Raw genomic sequence first — 17,663 nt, forward strand, 5'->3', positions numbered from 1 at the left:
TTCAGCACAGTGTATCCTGCAACATCCTTACAAGCTTTACAGACTGTTTCCAGTCACCCTCTACAGCTTGGTGCCATCCACTCTGCTATCTCACCTTTTCTGAAGCACTATGCCATAATGTCTCCAGTCCCAAAATGCAGTCGCCATCACTATTTTATCCCTTCTGATACATTACCATCAGCTGCTACTGCCAGGCTTGTACAGTAAAAAATCTTCAGTTGGATATGGCAATCCGAAAGAAACATATGGACACTCTTCCTCGCCAAACTGTAGCCATTATCAATACTAGAGAGGGTACTGCACAGTATTAGCATGACATGTCCTGGGGAGACTACTTTTTGTCTGGTGGGCTTATGTATAAGGGGAGTTCAAAAAGAAATGAGCTGGAGTCTGAAATGCACAAACCGGTGACAGGAGGGTAATATTGTGGCATGTGTAATGAGGTGTGGTTCCAACCAGAGCGTGAAAGTTCACAGCCCATCTCTAGAGGGCATGAGTAAACATCATGTGACTATACAGAGCTAGCAGCAGCATGCTCCTATCATCCAATGCTGCCAGTCGCATTGCAAACAGCGACATGGAGGCGTCAAAAGATAAGCAAAGAGGTGTTGATTGTTTTCTGACAGCATAAGAAGTAGGAGGAATGGATATTCATCGATGAATGTCACAAGTGTACGACGGACATTGCATGTCCCTTGCAAGGGTCAAGGCATGGTACAAGCACTTCAGGGAAGGACGGGTGTCATTGGTCAATGATACACAGTCTGGAGTACCACACTGCATTACTGATGGCATTGTCCAACTGGTGGATGCACCCATTATCCAGGACCGCCAAGTGACAGTGAAAGCCATAGCTGCTGTGGTCAGATTGAGTGTTGGAAGTGTTCACACAATCACACAATGGGTACTCCACAGTTTTCAACCACACCAGGAAGCATGTCAAATGGCCCACTGTCTTGCTCATCTGCAGCACTTTGCTCAGGAAGGAAATACATTCCTGGCACAAGTGGTGGCTGCAGATGAGTCATGGTGTCATCATTTCAAACTAGAATCAAAATGAGAAAGTCTCTAGTGGAAGCTTCCAGGGTCAGCACCACCAAAAAAAGCCAAGGCCCTCCACATGAGTGCAGGAAAGGTTACACTGGCCTCCTTCTTTGACCAAGATGGCCCCCTTTTGATTCACTTCCTGCAGCACAATCATGAATGCCCAGCATTATTCACAAACCCTGACCACCCTCCGCCAAATGATCAAATCAAAATGATCAGGCAATCTCACCTGTGGGGTCATTCTGCTCCACGACAATGCGAAGCCTCATATGGCCAACACCGTCATGGCACTCCTGCAGAAATTCAAATGGGAGGTTCTCGGCCACCCTCCATACTGTCTGGACCTATCTCCCAGTGATCACGCCATTTTTGGTCCCCTTAAAAAGGCTCTGAGGGTCAAATGATTCACCTCTGATGATGATGATGTCCACCTATATGTGCAGAACTGATTAACATTGCGGCCCAGGAATTTTATGAGACAGCCATTCACCACCTTGTGTCACATTGGGACAAGTGTCTCAACAGCCAGGGTTAATACTTCTAACATACAGGTACTGGTTTCTGTAAGTATGCCTCTGACTCACTTCTTTTTGATCGACCCTTATATAAGATGTAATCACAAAGTTTTAATTTTTATTATTACCTCAAAAAATTAAAGTTACATAATTAATTTTTTGTTCAGTTGCAGATACAGGCCTGCAGTTCCATACCACAGTACCTAAGAACACTACTTTAGGTGCTGCCCACTGATAATGTGGAGTTTGGTTGCACCATTTTGTTTTAGCTACTCTAGTGATGTGCTTAGGTACTGTGGTACAGAATTGCAGGCATCTGCCTGCAAACAAACAAAAGATTAATTCCAGAACTTTATTTTTTCGAGGCAGTAATTAGAACTTTATGACTAACCCCTGTAGACATAGAAATTAAACGTGTTCATAAAAACTGACCATTCCTTTTACTCCATCATTTACTTTCTTTGTTACAAATTTTCATATAATATCTCAGTGCATTAATCTTCAAGTTTTTGCAATGTGAAACTTACCAAATAAATGTAACAGACAACATCCACAGAAATAATGGGTTCAAAGTCCAATTATAAGCAGGTAATCTTCATGTGCTTTCTGATTTTGCACAAAAGTAGGTTGACAAGATGCAGAGGTTTCTGGTAAAAGTGTCCAATTTATAAGCCACCTTCCTATTATCAGAAATCCAGCAACACTGCAGACCTTTCTGAATAACAGATGTTGACAAACCAGTAATCGTGTCTTTCCTTTTCACACTCATAAACACATTATCCGAGGAATTAAATGTCCAGTTTACTACTAATACATCATTTCTGAGTTGAACCTTGCAGTCAGCTTCTAAAGACTTTGTTGACAGGCTGTTATTATTTCCAGATTGTAAAACAATTTCACTGAGAGTATCTTTTCTTTGTTACTGAAAATCAGCTGTGTTGCCATGATCTACTACAGAAATAGATGCTGACTCAAGAAGAGCTGCAAGTATCGAAGAAAACTAAATAAGGTGCAGCACACGGGCTTGAGTTCTTTGCTATTCATTGCCATTCCTTAGCAGTCATCCACTTCAGTGTAGATTGATGTTGAGGTTTCTTGTTAGGTACATTACTGTAACATTCATTATTCTGACAATTAAGACAATATCTTCATTCTATGTGAGACACACATTCTATTATCATGCTCGTAAGTAGCTACTGATACATACCCAGCATTGGTGGCAATAGAGAATTGGTGGCACAGACCAGCCCCTCAGCTTTTGAACCCTCTGTTTACCTACTTCCAAACCCAAAGAGACTTGATTGAGGTCCATAAAGTCGCTACATTCAGCACTGTGTAGGGGGAATTTGTAGCTTAAGAGCATTACAGTTACCAACAGAGCCCCCCTCCCCCAACACTTCATAAATTTCTGTCAAGATGGAGGTAATATTACAGTTGGCAGTCAATTTTACATGTTTGTAGTTTCCACGAGACAGACTTCAAAATCCTTGACTTATCTTCACCAGATTCACGAAACAAAACCAGTGCAATACAATCTACAGGTTTCAGGTGAGTTCCTTTTGTTCTAGTCTTCTTGTTTCTGATTCGGTGGTGATTTCCAAAATTTTGTGAGTTGCCTGTTTGGCAACATCAACATCTACATCTACATCTACAGCCATACTCTGCAAACCACCATGAAGTCCATGGCGGAGGTTACATCCAGTTACTAGGGTTTCTTCCCATTCAATTTGCATATGGAACACGGGAAGTATGACTGGCTGAATGCCTCTGTGCGTGCTGTAATTATTCTAATCTTGTCCTTGCGGTCCATGTGTGACAGATACATAGGGGCTTGAAGTATATTCGTAATATCAACAACACTAGACTGCTGTGAATTTTGCTGTCACAAATAATTATATAAATAAGAGATCAGTAGGTGCTTTTAAATGCTACTTATTGTTATAAATATAATACAATTATAGTTACACTAGTGTGTGTGTGTTAGTACAATGTTAAATAAAGTAAAATTATGTAACAAGGTATACTTTTCTTCTTGCAGGTGTTGTTGTTGTGGTCTTCAGTCCAGAGACTGGTTTGATGCAGTTCACCAGGCTACTCTATCCTGTGCAAGCTTCTTCATTTAAGTACCTACTGCACCCTACATCCTTCTGAATCTGCTTAGTGTATTCATCTCTTGGTGTCCCTCTACGAGTTTTACCCTCCACGCTGCCCTCCAATAATAAATTGGTGGTCCCTTTATGCCTCAGAACATGTCCTACCAACCGATCCTTTCTTCTAGAAAAGTTGTGCCACAAATTCCCCTTCTCCCCAATTCTATTTAGTACCTCCTCATTAGCTACGTGATCTACCAATCTAATCTTCAGCATTCTTCTGTAGCACCATATTTTGAAAGCTTCTATTCTCTTCTTATCTAAAATATTTATTGTCCACGTTTCACATCCATACACTGCATTCAAATATTTTCAGAAAAGACTTCCAGACACTTAAATCTATACTCGATGTTAACAAATTTTTTCAGAAATGCTTTTCTCGCCATTGCCAGTCTACATCTTATATCCTCCCTACTTCGACAATCATCAGTTATTTTGCTGTCCAACTAGCAAAACTCATCTCCCATTTCCTAATCTGATTCCCTCAGCATCATCTGATTTAATTGGACCACATTCCATTAGCCTTATTTCGCTTTTATTGATGTTATCTTACATCCTCCTTTCAAGTCACTGTTCATTCCATTCAACTGCGCCTCCAAGTATCAGCAAATGTCTCTGACAGAATTGCAATGTCATCGACAAACCTCAAAAGTTTTTACTTCTTATCCCTGGACTTTAATTCCTACTCAAAATTTTTCTTTTGTTTGCTTTATTGCTTGTTCAATACACACCTTGAATAACATTGGGTAAGCTACAACCCTGTCTCACTCCCTTCCTAACCACTGCTTTTCTTTGATGCTCTCGACTCTTATAACTGCTATCTGGTTTCTGTACAAATTGTAAATAGCCTTTTGCTCCCTGTATTTTACCCCTGCCATCTTCAGAACTTGAAAGAGAGTATTCCAGTCAACATTGTCAAAAGCTGCCTCTAAGTCTACAAATGCTAGAAAAGTAGGTTTACCTTTCCTTAACCTATCTTCTAAGATACATCGTAGGGTCAGTATTGGTGGTGGTGGTGGTTGTTGGGATGTTTAAGGGGGACTAAACAGCGAAGGTCATCAGTCCCCCATTCCAAAATCAGGCGAGCCGAAAATCTACGGAGCAGGTAAAAACCAAAGGGGGAGGAGACGTCCCCCCAGGCGCTAAAAGAACACAAATGGAGCAACAAACATTACAGACAAGAACAGGACAGAGGAACACCAGACAGAAAGAAACAGAAGAAAGGAAGACAGCCGGAGACTGGTTGACTGACCACGAGAAAAAAAAAAAAGAGGTAAAGAGTCAACCATCTCACGGCACACCAGAACAGCAACAGACAGCAACAGACACAAGGACAAAAGACACAGAAAGGGAAAGGTGCAGGACCTCCCTAAATCGAACCATAAAACGGACTACCACGGATAAAATTTAAAACTTCATCAGCCATGGAGGCATCGTCGGATAAAACCAAAGCCAAAGTGCCCGGGAGATTAAAAGATTGCCGGAGTGTGCGCAGTCGAGGACACTCCAGCAAAATGTGGCCGACCGTCAGCCGGGACCCACACTGACACAGGGGGGGATCCCCCTGACGCAAGAGATGGCCATGCGTCAGGTACGTATGGCCAATGCGCAGCCGACACAGGACCACCGAGTCCCTGCGAGAAGCCCGCAGGGAGGAACGCCACACAGCGGTCGTCTCCTTGACAGCCCGCAGTTTATTCGGGGCTGTCATGCCACGCCACTCAGCAGCCCACATCCCAAGCACCTTACGGCGCAACACCAGCTGCTGGTCGCGAGCCGTAAGGCCGATCTCCAAAGCTGGGGCGTCTATCGCCCCTTTGGCCAACCTGTCAACACGTTCGTTCCCCGGGATGCCAACGTGACCTGGCGTCCAAACAAAAACCACTGAACGACCAGAGTGGGTAATGGTGGAAACAGACTCCCGAATAGAGGACACCAGAGGAGAAGAGGGATAGCAGCAGTCGATGGCCTGGAGGCTGCTCAGGGGGTCACTGCAGATGACGACGGACGCACCTGAGCAGGAACGCATATGCTCAAGAGCGCGCAAGATGGCCACCAGCTCTGCAGTAAAAATACTGCAGCCAACCGGCAAGGAGCGTTGCTCAACATGGGCAGCGTGAGCGAAAGCGTAGGCAGTGTGACCATCAACCAGGGAACCATCAGTGTAGACAGGCTCACAGCCCGGAAATGAGTCGAGGAGCGCAAGAAAACGGCGACGGAGGGCCACAGGCGGAACCGAGTCCTTAGGTCCCTGTGCCAAATCCAGACGGACGGACGGCCGGGACAAACACCAGGGAGGCGTAGGTGTACGGACCCGGAAGGGAGGCAGAAGAGGGAATGACCCCAGTTCGGACAGCAGGGACTGGACACGGACAGCGACGGAAAGCCCAGACCTAGGTCGCCGTTCGGGCAGATGGAGGACCATGGCAGGGAAAAGCAGGCGACGATTGGGATGGCCTGGCGAGCAATGTACGTGGACAGCATAGTCGGCGAGCAGACGATGGCGGCGAATCTGCAGCGGGGGAACCCCGGCCTCCACCAGTAGACTATCCACGGGGCTGGTGCGAAAAGCGCCAGTTGCAAGCCGAACCCCACAGTGGTGTATGGAGTCTAACAACTTCAACACTGAGGGGGACGCAGACCCATAGGCCAGGCTCCCATAATCAAGCCGGGACTGCACAAGGGCCCTGTACAACCGCAGCAGCGTGCAGCGATCTGCACCCCAAGACGTGTGGCTAAGGCAGCGGAGGGCGTTGAGGTGCCGCCAGCATTTGTGCTTCAGCTGAGTAACATGAGGAAACCATGTGAGTCGGGCATCAAACACGAGTCCCAAGAAGCGGCAAGTGTCCACCACTTCAAGCAGGTGGCCGTCGAGGTAAAGTTCAGGATGAGGGTGGACCGTCCGACGCCTGCAGAAGTGCATAACTCGAGTCTTGGGTGCAGAGAACTGAAAACCGTGAGTCAGAGCCCATGAGGCTGCCTTGCGAACGGCAACTTGCAGCCTGCGTTCGGCGACTCCCGTAGTCGTGGAGCTAAATGAGATGCAGAAGTCGTCGGCATACAAAGAAGGAGACACCGACGACCCCACTGCTGCAGCCAGACCATTAATGGCCACTAAAAATAAGGAGACGCTCAACACCGAGCCCTGCGGGACCCCATTTTCCTGTATGTAAGAGGAACTAGAGGTGGCACCGACTTGCACCCGGAAAGAGCGGCGCAATAAAAAGCTTTGAAGAAAAGCCGGGAGCCGACCACGAAGACCCCACTCATGCAATGTGGCGAGGATGTGATGCCTCCATGTGGTGTCATACGCCTTCCGCAGATCGAAAAACACAGCAACGAGATGCTGACGTCGGGCAAAGGCCGTACGGACAGCAGATTCCAGCCGCACCAAATTGTCCACTGCAGACCGGCCCCGACGGAAGCCACCCTGGGATGGAGCGAGGAGACCGCGCGACTCAAGGACCCAACACAAACGCCGCCCCACCATATGTTCGAGCAATTTGCACAAAACGTTGGTGAGGGTAATGGGACGATAGCTGTCCACCGCCAGTGGGTCCGCACCGGGCTTCAAGATGGGGACAATAACACCCTCTCGCCATTGCGACGGGAACACGCCTTCGCTCCAAATGCGATTAAATATCGCGAGAATGTGTCTCTGGCAGTCCCTGGAGAGATGCTTCAGCATCTGTGCGTGGATGCAGTCCGGTCCTGGTGCTGTATCAGGGCAATCGGCGAGGGCAGCGAGGAATTCCCTCTCGCTGAAAGGAGCATTGTAAGTTTCAGAACGACGCGTGTGGAACGATAATGGCGTCTGCTCGGCCCGCTCCTTGAGAGAGCGAAAGGCGGGGGGATAAGTTGCAGTCGCAGAGCTCGTAGCGAAGTGCGCAGCAAGGTGTTCAGCAATGGCGGCAGCGTCCGTGCACACAGCGCCATCCAAAGAGATCCCAGGGACACCCGTAGGGGTCTGGTGTCCATAAATCCGCCGTATCCAGGACCACACGAGCGAGGGGGAAACACGGGAGCCCAAGGAGGAAACATACCGCTCCCAGCACTCCTGCTTACGCCGTGCAATAAGACGACGGGCGAAGGCACGGAGCCTCTTAAAGGCGATGAGAGTCTCCAGAGACGGGTGCCGCCTATGACGCTGGAGAGCCCGCCTACGGTCGCGAATAGCCTCAGCAATCTCCGGCGACCACCAGGGGACAGCCTTCCTCCGAGGGAGGCCAGAAGAATGGGGGATGGAAGCCTCGGCCGCTGAAATGATGGACGTGGTTAAAACACGAACCACCTCGTCAATGTCACCCTGTGGGGGAGGCTCAATGGTTGCAGCGGAAGTAAAAGCTGGCCAGTCAGCCCTGTGGAGAGCCCAGCGGGGCAAGCGCCCAGAAGAATGACACTGGGGCAGTGACAAATAGATGGGAAAATGGTCACTACCACACAGGTCAGGGTGCACTCTCCAGTGGAGGGATGGGACAAGGCCAGGCCTGCAAATAGAGAGATCGATGGCCGAGAACGAGCCATGGGCCACACTGAAATGCGTGGGAGCACCGGTGTTCAAGAGGCTAAGGTCGAGCTGAGCCAACACATGCTCCACGGCCCGACCGCGAACATCGGAGACAGTCCCACCCCATAGAGGGTTGTGGGCATTGAAATTGCCCAGCAGCAAAAAAGGTGGCGGCAGTTCGGCTATCAGAGCAGCCAGGACATGCTGTGCGACAGCACCATCAGGTGGAAGGTAAATACTGCAGACGGTGATAGCCTGTGGCATCCACACCCGAACAGCGACAGCCTCTAAAGCTGTTTGTAGAGGTACAACCTCGCTGTGAAGAGAGTTAAGGACATATATGCAGACGCCACCAGACACCCTTTCATAAGCTGCCCGGTTCTTAAAATAACCCCGATAGCCATGGAGGGCGGGGGTTCGCATTGCTGGAAACCAAGTTTCCTGCAGAGCAATGCAAAGGAAAGGATGACGGCTGATAAGTTGGCGGAGCTCAGCTAGATGGTGGGAGAAACCGCTGCAGTTCCACTGGAGGATGGTATTAGCCATGGATGGGAAAGGCGTGAAGGGACTGGGGAGGCAGATTACGCCTCCGGGGCCCCTGCTGCTACTGAGTCACCACCTGGACAACAGCCATCCATTGCATCCGAGGGACTGGCGAGATCCATATCCTCAGCGGACGCCAGAATCTCCACCTCATCTTCGGATGCAGAGGGAGAAGGTTGCGGAGGGACAGGTGCCACCGCAATTTCAGGATGCTTGGGAGCCTTTTTCTTCGACTGCTTTGCGCGCTGTGCCTTAGGTGGGTCTGGCTGGGAGGGCCTCACTGGGTCAGTCTCAGGGACTGAAGACGACTGTGATGCCCTACGACCAGCGACTGGTGGTTGTTTGACAAACTTGCGGGCATCCGCTTTGGCACTGGGCGAAGCCTGGGATGGGAGGGCTCCAAGGGATCCCTTCCGGGCGAGAGGAGCCGAAGAAGGCTCACGCTTCTCCGGCTGTGAAGGGGGAACAGATGTCCCCGGTGGTTGGGGTGGTGTTGCTCCTGAAAGAGATGGAGCAGGAGCAACAGGGAGTGAAGTGCCCCCCGCAACCAAGGGGGCCGGTGAATTCTGGCAGAGCTGAGAGCGAACTCGTGTTGCAGCAGTAGCATAGGTAGACGTCATGGGCACGGGATGGAGCCGCTCATATTTGCGCCTGGCCTCGGTGTAGGTTAGGCGGTCCAGGGTCTTATATTCCATTATCTTCCTTTCCTTCTGGAAGATCCGACAGTCCGTTGAGCAGGGGGAATGGTGTTCTCCACAGTTAACACAGATGGGAGGCGGAGCACATGGAGTATCAGGATGCGAAGGACGTCCGCAATCCCGACACGTGATGCTGGAAGTACAGCGAGATGACATGTGCCCGAACTTCCAGCATTTAAAACACCGCATCGGAGGAGGGATATATGGTTTCACATCACAACGGTAAACCATCACCTTAACCTTTTCGGGTAAGACATCACCCTCAAAGGCCAAGATGAAGGCACCGGTGGCGACCTGATTATCCCTCGGACCCCGATGGACGCGCCGGACGAAGTGAACACCTCGTCGTTCGAGGTTGGCGCGTAATTCATTGTCGGACTGCAGAAGAAGATCCCGGTGGAATATAATACCCTGGACCATGTTCAGACTCTTATGCGGCGTGATGCTAACGGAAATATCCCCCAACTTGTCACAATTGAGCAACCTCCGTGACTGGGCAGAGGATGCCGTTTTGATGAGCACAGAACCAGAGCGCATCTTGGACAAGCCCTCCACCTCCCCGAACTTGTCCTCTAAATGCTCCACAAAAAACTGGGGCTTGGTCGACATGAATGATTCTCCATCAACCCGCGTGCACACGAGGTACCGGGGTGAATATTCTCCACTGCCTTCTTTAGCAAGACGTTCCTCCCATGGAGTAGCTAGGGAGGGAAACGATCTCTGATCCAATTTCTTCCCGTTGAGGTTAGACCTCGATCGCTTAGAGACTGCTGGTGGAGGCCCACCAGCGATAGATGATGTACCACGCTTCATTGCGGGTCATCCGCCCTGATGCCACCTACTCCGACCAAGGGCCCTCCCCACGGGCGCCACCCAGCCACAGCAAAGGCCACCTGGCAGGATGGCCATTGTTGGGAGTCCCGATGCCCCAGGGCGATGGGCATCTACTCCTTGGTATACGTGGGGAGTTAACGGCGCAGGCATCAGTAGAGCGATCCCTGTGTTGTCAGGGGGCTACAACCAAGAGGGTACATGGCGGCCCCACCACAACGGACTGGCTACCGTGCTGGATCTTAGGTGCAAAAATGGCCAAGGTCGTCGTCGCAGTTAAAAGAAACACTGCAGAGTGCAGTGTGGTAATCGCCCAAGAGATCTAAAACGAGCAGGACACCATTGCAACGACGAGAAAGACGGCTAAAGGTCTAATTGCACGACGGATACAGTGCACCATGTAAGGCGCCCTTCCCCAATTGGCTCGCTCTTCGGAATAATTTAGAAAGATGGAGGTCAAACCCGAGAGGGGACCATCACATAAGGCCGAAACATGTGAGACTCCTTTTAGTCGCCTCTTACGACAGGCAGGAATACCGCGGGTATTCTAACCCCCGAACCCGCAGGGGGAGGGTCAGTATTGCCCCTCGTGTTTCAACATTTCTATATCTTCCCCAAAGTCGGCTTCTACTAGTTTCCCATTTGTCTGTAAAGAGTTCGTGTCAGTATTTTGTAGCCATGATTTATTAAACTGATAGATCGATAATTTTCACACCTGTCAACACCTGCTTTTTTTGGGATTGGAATTATTATACTCTTCTTCAAGTCTGAGGGTATTCTGCCTGTCTGATACATTGTCTTGCTGCTGAACACATAATTTTACACATGAGAATTTTATGAAAAGGCATTCATTTCCTTTTCATTACTTACCGTTTTACATCCACTGTATCCGGTGTTAAAGCTTTAAAAAAATCAATCATGCCTGTGTGGATGTCGCTGCAGATTACACAGAGAGCATTTTATAAGAATCATAGGTTATGGTTCTACTGAGACAACTACAGTGATAATGAAAATGGTGTGCCCAATGAGGCTCTTCCATGGCAAAGATTTGTGCCGTTTGCTCAGAGTTAGAAAACCCGAAGGCTGAATTGAGACATTTGAAGGGAGGAAAAGAAAAGGGGTACTGCGAAAAAGTGACAATCAAATTGCATGCAGGGTAAAATTTTGTTAACACATTCAAAATTCAGTTATAAACAGATTTTTTCATAATTAGAAAAAGTAGAGCCTTATACAGATGTAGAGAAATTTTGGGTGCAGCAAAACAATGCTAGGAAACTTACAAATGAGTTGGATGGAAAAGAGAACAGGAAAAAAACGGTTCTGCTTACAATATAGCCATCATGGGAGAATTGTATGTCAGCAGATATAGGAAAAATTAGGTGCAGAGTCTCAGGTCACAAGTTGAGTGACACCATGTGCCAGTCAGACAGGTAATAGGGAACTTCAGAGAAATGTACAAGAACTTCAACAAAGAAGATCAGCTGTTAATAGTTGTAGGAGCTAGAAACAGCTTGGCTAAAAACAAAAATTACAGTATGAGGGATGACCTGGACAAAACAGGAGATTCTGTGGTGGCATGACCAGCCCTGAATTAAATCAAATGGAGCCTTCAGACAGATATGAAATCTCATATTGGTTCTGTTCCAATAGTTGCTGTAGGAAGGTGGAGACATATTTCTCATGGCTTACACATGAATAGGAAGGGTAAGGACGAGTTAGCAGATCTATTAGCAAAAAACACAAGGGGGTTCCCACTGCACATGAAGCCAAATATCTGTGGTTGAATTGTTAATTTAATGATGTGCTTCTGGGTGTTCCATTGAGTTATTATGTAAACATGACAGAATACCCAGAAGCACATCATTAATCAATCACACCAAGAAAACAAGGGAGATCACAGCTGTTAATTTGCTTGCAATATCTTAGTATTTGGAAAGAAGCTGATGTCATTTGTCTGTCTGATCAATTAACTGCACCGATAAAAAATCTTAATGTAAGTGGTTATAAATTAGCTGCATATTCATGACGAATTTACATTTTTTTTTAAAGAAATATAAATACAAATACGTAGAAATAACTAAATTCTGTATGCATCAGGGTATAGAAGCTTGTGCTTTTGAGTTAATATTGCACAATGTGGTACTTGTGATTGTTCCCATACAGGTCCTCACTGAGCAATTGGGAAAATTTCATGAAAAGTTTTTGTGGATTACTGAGCCATCTGTCAGAGAAAACAGAAGAGATTATTATCGTTAAATCTCCAAATTTAACACATATATTTCGGACAACACAACAACACATATAAGTCACTGAGTAAGTACAAGTCGGCATTCGATTAAACACTGAGTCTCAGTCTAGCGGCCGCTTAGGTGGCGCAGCTGCTGCATGGCTGGCAGACAGCGCCGCACGTAGAGGACGTGCGTAATTGCACGGCGGCACTTTGAATAATCGGCAAGTCACAACACTTTTCCCCCCTTTGAAATTGTTGCACTGGTCTTGATGGAGGTGTCCTGGAGATGGCTAACATCCATAGGCGTTGTTTGACTCGCCGTAAAGTCTCGAGGAGGAGCCTTCCCGTACGGACGGAAGTGTCCCCGATGATAACGGGTCGAGATGACAGGAAGCGTAGGGGTCGAATCTGCTGGGGCCCCATGCACCAATCTGCCTGTTGCGGCAAGTCCAGTTGATATGACAGGAGACATGGGCAATGTGTCGGCGTCCGTTGGAGGAGGAGGCGAGTATATGTACTCTGACAGAGGATGGTCCTCCTGTTCCTGCATGGGCACGTCTCCTGGTGGCGTCCGTTCTGGTGCTGGCATCGCGATGACGGTGAGAGGGCTGCGTTGTGAGTATTGAGAGATGCCAAGATCCCGAGCATCAGGTAGAGCCAAAGGTGGTGTGGCGGCATTCGGAACAGGCGTTGCTGGCACCCGAGGGCGAAGCTGGTCCGAATGACACACTGCAACACCCGTGTCCATCTGGATTTCATACAGGCATCTGCCACAGTGTCTTAAGATGCGGCCCGGGCTCCATTTTGGCCGCCTGCCATATCCCCGTACCCAGACGAGGTCGTCGGCGGTGAACTGGCCAAGTGAAGGCACCCGCGGCCGTGGGGTGGGAGGCCGCAGAAGATGAAGTAGCGTGCGGGGCTGTCGGCCATGTAAGAGCTCAGCCGGGCTGTGATCGCCCATGGGGGGAAACAGTAATATGCCAGGAACTGTAGAAGCGCATCATCAGCAGCAGAAGAAGTCAGAAGTTTCCGCATCTGAGCCTTAAATGTGCGGACCAGTCGTTCAGCCTCACCGTTGGATTGTGGATGGAACGGCGGGGCCGTGACATGCATAACGCCGTGACGAGCACAAAAATCCGCAAAGTCAGAAGAGGCAAATTGCGGACCATTATCAGTAACAAGAGTAGAGGGGAGGCCTTCCAAAGAAAAAATGCGGGTGACAGCACTGGTGGTTGCCGCGGTAGTAGGTGACATGCAACGGACAATGAAAGGAAAGTTAGACCAGGCGTCAATTACGAGGAGCCAATAAGTACCTAAAAAGGGTCCCGCAAAGTCAGCATGAATGCGCTCCCAGGGCTTCTCAGGCGAAGGCCACGGTGACAAAGATGACTTCGGGGCAGCGGCCTGTGACGCACAAGGGCCGCAGGCAGCGACCATGTGTGCTATTTCAGAGTCGATGCCAGGCCAGTACACATGATGGCGAGCCAGAGATTTTGTGCGAGACACACCCCAGTGCCCCTGGTGAAGGAGGCGCAAGACCGAAGCACGCAAAGACGCAGGTACCACAACACGCGGCGAAGCATTTTCAGTGGAGATGAGGATAACACCATCCCTAGCCGTGAGGCGGTAGCGCAAAGTGTAGTAGTTCCGCAACGGATCAGATGTCTTAAGCGGACGGGCGATCTGGCCAACCCTTCTGAATACAGCGTAAAAGCCGGGAGAGGGTAGGGCCAGAACCTGTAGCAGCCCCCAGCCTGTCCCCAGTGATGGGGAACCCGTCCACAACCCGCTGCTCGGCAACATCCAGGTGGAAACACAAAAGTTCGTCCCTATCGAATGCCTGATCAGGACCCATGGGAAGGCGAGACAAAGCATCAGCATTCACATGTTGAGCCGTTGGCCGGAAATGAATCTCATAATTGAAACGGGACAAGTAAAGAGCCCAACGCTGGAGGCGGTGTGCAGCCTTGTCGGGAAGTGACGTTGATGGATGAAACAAGGAAACAAGTGGTTTGTGATCCGTAACAAGATGAAATTTTGAGCCATAGAGAAAAACACCAAACTTATGAAGAGCATAAAGCTTCTTTCTCAATTTGAGAATACTTTTGTTGGGCATCCGTGAGCGTTTTGGAGGCATAAGCGATGGGTTGTTCCGAACCGTCCGAAAAACGGTGCGCAAGGACTGCACCGACCCCGTATTGAGAGGCATCTGTGGCAAGAACAAGATGTTGGCCAGGTCGATAAGTAGCCAGGCACGGGGCCTGTTTCAGCATAGTCTTTAATTTCCGGAAAGCCGTGTCACATGAGGCGGACCAATGAAAAGGCACGTTTTTATGCAACAGGCGATTCAACGGCTGAGCCACCGACGCCGCAGACGGTAAAAACTTGTGATAGTACGCTATTTTCCCCAAGATGGCCTGCAGTTCCTTAACAGATGTAGGGCAAGGAAGGGTATCGATCGCCGCGACAGTGTGTTGAAGCGGACGAATACCATCCCGAGAGAGTTGAAACCCCAAGCACGTGATAGATGCCTGAAAAAATTGTGACTTCTGAAGATTACACTTAAGATCGGCTGTCTGTAAGACATTAAAAAGTGTGCGGAGATTTTGAAGATGTTCTTCAGTGGTGGAGCCAGTGACAACAATGTCGTCCATGTAATTGATACACCCAGGGACAGGGAGCAACAATTGTTCCAAGAATCGCTGAAAGAGAGCAGGGGCGCTAGCAACCCCGAATGGCAAGCGTTGGTATTGATAGAGGCCGAAAGGCGTGTTAAGGACCAGAAACTGCCGGGAAGCAGCGTCGAGAGGAAGTTGATGATAAGCTTCTGACAGGTCAATTTTAGAAAAATACTGTCCTCCAGCGAGTTTAGTGAACAGTTCTTCAGGACGGGGCATAGGGTAAGTGTCGATGAGGCATTGAGCATTTACTGTGGCTTTGAAATCGCCACAGAGACGAATATCACCATTGGGCTTACCAACTACAACGACAGTAGAGGACCACTCACTGGAAGTGACAGGAAGCAAGACCCCTGAAGTAGTGAGACGATCCAACTCCCGTTTTACCCGATCACGAAGGGCCACAGGAATGGGCCAAGCCCGAAAAAACTTAGGCCGAGCAGTGGGTTTGAGCATGATATGAGCTTCAAAGTCGTTTGCACGGCCTAACCCAGGAGAAAAAAGGGACGAAAATGTCGTCGACAAGGAATCCAGTTGAGCATAAGGAATAGCGTCAGAGACAATATTGACAGAGTCATCTATGGAGAACCCAAAAACGCGAAAGGCATCGAAACCAAAAAGATTTTCTGCATTGCTCTGGTCGACCACAAATATGGGAACAGTGCGAACGACGGATTTGTAAGATACCTCAGCATTAAACTGTCCCAAGAGAGAAATCTTCTGTTTATTGTACGTCCGTAATTGCCGAGTGACAGCGGACAGGAGTGGAGAACCCAGCTGAAGATACGTTTGAGAATTAATTATAGTGGCAGCAGAACCGGTATCCACTTGCATGCGAACATCTCGACCAAGGATTTGGACAGTGAGGAATAACTTCCCTGAAAGGGAAGAAGTGCAATTGACAGACAACACAGAATCAGAATCAGCGTCATGTTCATGAACATCATGTATGCGGTCGGATTTACAAACGGAAGACACATGACCTTTCTTTTTGCAATTGTGACACACAGCCCAACGTTGGGGACAATCCTCGCATGAATGTTTCGTAAAACACCGCGGACATGAAGGAAGTTGCCGGGGATTTTGCTGCAGTTTTCTAGTGGGTTGTTTACGGCTAGGCCGAGGCTGCGCTTGGGAGCGTACTGCGGCCACGTCGGCCGGCGGGGACGTGCCGCACGCATCGTCAACAGCGCACAGAGGTTGTATTTCCCCAACGTCACCCCACGCTTCTATTTGTGCCCCAGCGGCGCGAGAAATTTCAAAAGACTGCGCAATGGAGAGAACTTCATCTAGAGTCGGATTCGTCAACTGAAGCGCACGTTGCCGAACTTCTTTGTCGGGCGCCGACCGGATAATAGCATCCCGTACCATGGAATTGGCATAGGATTCTTTGTGAACGTCAGTAACAAATTGACACTTTCGACTGAGGCCGTGAAGTTCAGCAGCCCAAGCGCGATAGGATTGATTTGGTTGTTTTTGACAACGATAAAAGGCAACATGAGAGGCTACCACATGCGTTTGCTTTTGAAAATAGACAGACAGAAGTGAGCACATTTCAGCAAAGGACAAAGACGCAGGATCCTTCAAAGGAGCCAATTGCGACAACAACCGATACATTTGAGGTGAAATCCAGGAAAGGAACAGAGACTTACATGGTTGTTCGTCCGTGACATGAAATGCCAAGAAGTGCTGTCGAAGACGTTTTTCATAATCAGACCAGTCTTCCGCCGTCTCGTCGTAAGGTGGAAAAGGAGGTACAGCCAACGACGAGAAACGCCCTGCATTTGACACCGCGACGAAATCACGAATCGCCGCTGTTAGAAGCGTTTGCTGTTCAAGGAGATTTTGCAAGAGTTGCTCGATAGTAGCCATGGAACCCTGTGAGTCAACGGTGAAAAGGAACAATCCACTACCTCGTCGCCAATTGTTAAATCTTCAAATTTAACACATATATTTCGGACAACACAACAACACATATAAGTCACTGAGTAAGTTGACCTGTGTACATGTCGGCATTCAATTAAACACTGAGTCTCAGTCTAGCGGCCGCTGCTCGGCTGGCCGCTTAGGTGGCGCAGCTGCTGCATGGCTGGCAGACAGCGCCGCACGTAGAGGACGTGCGTAATTGCGCGGCGGCACTTTGAATAATCGGCGAGTCACAACAATTATTTTGTTGTGATTTTGATGTAAATTTCTAGAAGGAATATGAAACGAAAAGTGACCTAGAGGTGCTGTTAACCAGTTGTAATTTGACATAGTCATAAATTTCCCTACCAGAGACACTCAACATATCTGCTGGTATGGACAACTGTGGTTTGGGTGCAGAGTTATATTTTACCTGATGGGTCTTTGGTACTGTGGAAAGAACTTCTTTCTTTTCCCTTTCAAAATGTGAGGATTAGACAACATAACCCACTACCCAACAAGACACTTTGGGAATTTCACCTTTTAGTGCGTGTGGTTT

General features: G+C 48.7%; 1 protein-coding gene across 1 annotated transcript in view; it reads left to right on the forward strand.

Annotated features, from left to right (window-relative positions):
- LOC126188600 (leucine-rich repeat-containing protein 74B-like) overlaps positions 1-17,663 on the forward strand; it is a 232,494-nt gene that overhangs the window by 208,801 nt on the left and 6,030 nt on the right. The gene's annotated exons all lie outside the window — the stretch shown is intronic.

This window comes from Schistocerca cancellata, chromosome 5 (genome assembly GCF_023864275.1).
Source record: "Schistocerca cancellata isolate TAMUIC-IGC-003103 chromosome 5, iqSchCanc2.1, whole genome shotgun sequence".
NCBI classification, from domain to species: Eukaryota; Metazoa; Arthropoda; class Insecta; order Orthoptera; family Acrididae; genus Schistocerca; species Schistocerca cancellata.